General features: G+C 36.1%; 1 protein-coding gene across 4 annotated transcripts in view; it reads left to right on the top strand.

The window, feature by feature from the left end:
• LOC137632763 (iroquois-class homeodomain protein irx-4-A-like) overlaps nucleotides 1-5,000 on the top strand; it is a 76,665-nt gene that overhangs the window by 50,227 nt on the left and 21,438 nt on the right. The gene's annotated exons all lie outside the window — the stretch shown is intronic.

The raw sequence follows: 5,000 nt of genomic DNA, 5'->3' as shown, positions 1-5,000 counted from the left end.
ATCTATCGCAAACGGCGTAGTCCTTTATAAACGATTTCTTTTATTTATCCGGCAGCCGTAAATACTCATTAGCGACAGTTCTTGTCATTCGCTAGCTTTGATAGGCCTATATATTCAGTAAAATCGAACATTTATAATTACTCTTACATACAAAATATTATTTAACGTCAGCTAATTTCAATAAAAACTTTATTTTCAATGGTTGCATGTTAGATTTTATATTTGCAAATTGTTTAATTATTAGGCTCAACAGTGTTTTTAATTTCATGCTTCCAAGCACACAAGCAACCAGTGCTTCTAGATTCCATATATCAGCAAGTTATTTATACGATATCAAAACTATTTTGGCACTCGAATAATTATTTCCACCAAATAGATTCGTTTCATCTCTATCGCAGACACAAACCAGCGCTGAAAATTAAACTGCTTCCGGTGATGTCCCCATACAATAATAATTTGCTTACATTAACTAGCGTCGTAAATACTGTGAAAATAACACCGTTGACTACTAAATTTCATTGTAATTAGCTGATCTCATCTCGGGAGAAAAACTCTACGGAGTGTACCATCCCGGTTTCAAATACTATACTATATGAAGCTATTTTCTATCATTAATATTATTTTAGTTGCTAAGTCATGCAATAACGCATTGTGTAATTAATAACGGACGGTAATATTTTCATAATTGAATTTTGCGGTTAAAAGATGCTTATCGGTGTCGCTAGTATGAAGGAGTCGCTTATTTTTTGGAAAATAAAATTCGCTTCAATTATTTACACTTCATATCATTATAAATTTAATCCCTATGTCTCAGATACTATGAAACCTAAACGCTGCTCTCTAAATTTCATGAGATCCGTGCGAAGAGAGAGAGAGCGATCATCTGTTATTATAAATGTTTTGTTGTAATTGAAGTATTTCAACTTCCTTCGCGAACCATGATAATCAGAGTAATATTGTAATACATTTTTTTTATGAAATTATAAAATTAGTTATGAGGAATACGATCTGAAAGCATATATATATATATATATATATATATATATATATATATTATATGTATTATGTGTAGGTAGATAGGTAGTACATATACATATTTTCACTAGATATACATATGCGCGTGCATACACACTCACAATATATATATATATATATATATATATATATATATATATATATATATATATATATATATATATATATATATATATATATATATGTATATATGTATGTACTGTGTGTATACTAAACGTAAAATTGCATCAACGCTCTGCCAGACTCCTCTTATTTCCCCATCAATAATATGTTCCAAAGGAATTTTCGAATTTTCATTTCTATATGTACCTGATAGATCCACTCAATAACGAAACTAACAAAGAATACACAGCAGGCGTTTTGCGCAGCCTGCGTCGCTCTGCAAAGCCAGCAGGACACAAAGCAACAGCAGCATCCCTGGCAGCTTTGAATTTAATATCCAGACTAAGTCCCACTTTTCAAATCACTTTTTTTTTATTTATAGGGAATTTCTGTCGTGGTTTTCATCGTTCGTTTTAATTGATGCGATTTTCGACTGTTTCCCGGAGTTTATTGGTGGTAATTCCTTTTTTATTCTCTCTCTCTCTCTCTCTCTCTCTCTCTCTCTCTCTCTCTCTCTCTCTCTCATGCTTGCAATGTTTCATCTGGGATATAGGTGTGTCAGCTTCTTCTATAACCAGACACCTTTGTCATCCCGTTTCTAAGTCTGCTATAGGCAGAGCCTATTTCTCTAGACACTGCCTTTGTGTTAAGAGACCTGTGTCACGGAACTGGTTCGGTTAATATTCTAACAATTCGATTATAAACGGTTTTTTATAGAAAAATTTCTCTCTCTCTCTCTCTCTCTCTCTCTCTCTCTCTCTCTCTCTCTCTCTCTCTCTCTCTCTCTCTTTCTCTCTCTCTCTCTCTCTTCTCTCTCTCTCTCTCTCTGCTAATATAGATTGGCATAGAATGACCATAAGCGGACGTGAGTGGCGGCACATGTCTGAGACCTTTGTTCTGCAGTGGACTAGTTGCGACATTATATATATATATATATATATATATATATATATATAATGTGTATATATACGTATTATATGTGTGTGTATGTATGGATGTTATTGGATATCCATCTATTAAAAGACGTATCTGTTTAGAAAATATGACAGTCAAACATACCCTACTTGGCTTACATGTCAATCCACCATACGTGTTTAGTTTATGTTAATTTCTACCTTATACGTCCGTCCACGCCTTCCGCCTCCTCCCGTAACCACAAGTCTTGCGTGGCCACGAAAGCCCCTTGGAAGCGTCACAGGTCCTCCTCATGCCGTTAATTCTCCAGTCCCTATCCAATCCCCATCCATCTAGCCGCCAACCGCCCCATCCATACATCACCCATAGCGTAATTATCCCCCTTCCACATCGCCATCCCCTTCCAATCATCCCCTTTCGCGCTCTCACACGGCGCCTCCCTTCAGAAGGGTGCGAATGATGGCCAGGGATAGTTGTTTATATGCAAATGGGAAAGGGCCAGATTTAACTGTGTTGTTTGCCCATTACCCGTTGCCTGTTTGGGTAATTGTCTTGGTTTACGCCGGGGACCTCTCTATGATCTCGCCGTCCTGCGGAGCCGCTTCCTGCAGGAGGAAGGGTACCGACGGAGGTGGCCTAACGACGTGTTCCTCAGAGTGAGGACTGCTACAGAGGAATCCTCCCGCCGGAGTATTACGCTGAGCGAAGCGATTGGGCGTTATAAGCGGCTCTTCATTATGCTCTTCGTAATACGAGGCATTTGAGGAGGGTTAACGAACGTTTACGAATAATGCGCCTTGTTAGATGCCGTTGTTTATATGCTACGTCTAAGCATCGGTCCTCCCCATCTCGATTGTTCTGCATCTATTTCATGTAGATAAACTGCGACCAAGCATCGGTTCTCCATCTCGATTGTTCTGCATCCGTTTCGTGTAGGTAAACTGCGACCAAGCATCAGTTATCTCTTCTCGGTGGTTCTACATGTGTTTCGTTTACGTAAACTGCGACCACTCATTAATTCTCCATCTCGATTGTTCTGCTTCTTTGTTACGTGTGGGTAAACTGCGACCAAGCATTAGTTCTCCATCTCTATTGTTCTACTCTTTCGTGTGGGTAAACTGTGACCAAGCATTAGTTCTCCATCTCTATTGTTCTACTCTTTCGTGTGGGTAAACTGTGACCAAGCATTAGTTCTCCATCTCTATTGTTCTACTCTTTCGTGTGGGTAAACTGTGACCAAGCATTAGTTCTCCATCTCTATTGTTCTACTCTTTCGTGTGGGTAAACTGTGACCAAGCATTAGTTCTCCATATCTATTGTTCTACTCTTTCGTGTGGGTAAACTGTGACCAAGCATTAGTTCTCCATCTCTATTGTTCTACTCTTTCGTGTGGGTAAACTGCGACCAAGCATTAGTTCTCCATCTCTATTGTTCTACTCTTTCGTGTGGGTAAACTGCGACCAAGCATTAGTTCTCCATCTCTATTGTTCTACTCTTTCGTGTGGGTAAACTGCGACCAAGCATTAGTTCTCCATCTCTATTGTTCTACTCTTTCGTGTGGGTAAACTGCGACCAAGCATTAGTTCTGCATCTCTTTCGTGTAGGTAAACTGCGACCAAGCATCAGTTCTGTATCTCAATTGTGTCTGTTTGAGTGTGGCTAAAATGAACTCGAATGCCATTACATTCAACATGAACGCCGGTCCATAATTTAGTCTCCCCCAAACGCGTTGCTTTTCATGAATCAAAAACCTCGCAGATACATTCTCTGGAAGTGGAATTCGGTCTTCCCCCCACATTCCATTTATGCAACGTATTTATTTCTCATTTATTAGAATTCCTAGGCATAGAGGACTTTATTTTATACACTTTTATCTCCCTTTGTCTTATGTGTCCATCCATTATGATAGCATTAGTTTTGATTTTTTTCTTGTTTGTAATAACGAAATCTAGAAGACTTTTTTTTTCTAATATTTTACGCAATTTTAGCGCCTTTGGTCTATCGTAAGTTCGCGCATATATTTTCTCCTTCAAATGCGTAGCCATACAGATTAAATTTACCTATAATTGATTATGGAGGGTCATGGAATATTATGATTATTATTATAATTGTCATCGTTATAATTATTATCTATCATAATTTTTTTCATGTAATATTTTGGTTTCTTAACTTAAAATAAAGTCATAGAGGACTTTAATGTTTGATATAATTTGAATATTATTGCATCGTTCCAAAGACCAGTAAAATTATAGAAATGTATAGAATCAGATTCAATAGATACTCTCGCTTGAAATCTATTTATTTCAATTATCAACGCATCCGTCAGATTTTACAACATTGACGCAATTTTTCCTTTGATTTATATCACTCAGATAGTTATTTTAGTAACGCGCTTGAATTATTTTATTCGGTTATTATTAGCTAATTATCTTGTATGTTTTTGGAAATTGTGTATTATTAGCTAAATGCGGTCTCCTTTTGTGTATGTGTACTTACTAAAGGCGACAAGAATTTAGTGAAAAATGTGTTCTATAAGTGATAATTAAAGGATTCATTAAGTTGATATACGCTCAATCGTATTCCGTTTGCAATTAGTTGTATTTAAAATACCAAAAGAGATTAGTAATGTTTTGATCATTGTTCTTTTATGGACAGCATTGGTATTTATAGTGCAGTGAGTTGTTTGTGATTATATTTGCGTGCTTATTTTGTGTGTGTACGTCGTTATCTTTAATTTGCTTAGAAATCTGTTGTTATTATTATTATTGTAATTGTAGCTATAACTATATTGATGAATGCTATTGGAACGATCATTTTTAAGTTATGATTATTATTATTATTATTGTTATTGCAATTGTAGATATATCTATATTGATGAATGACGTTGGGATGACCATTTTTGAATTAATTTATTATTATTATTATTATTGCAGTTGTAAATAAAACTA

This window comes from Palaemon carinicauda, chromosome 42 (assembly GCF_036898095.1).
Source record: "Palaemon carinicauda isolate YSFRI2023 chromosome 42, ASM3689809v2, whole genome shotgun sequence".
Lineage (NCBI taxonomy): Eukaryota > Metazoa > Arthropoda > Malacostraca > Decapoda > Palaemonidae > Palaemon > Palaemon carinicauda.
The sequence above is the reverse complement of the archived record's forward strand: the minus strand, read 5'-3'. Positions and strand labels throughout refer to the sequence as shown.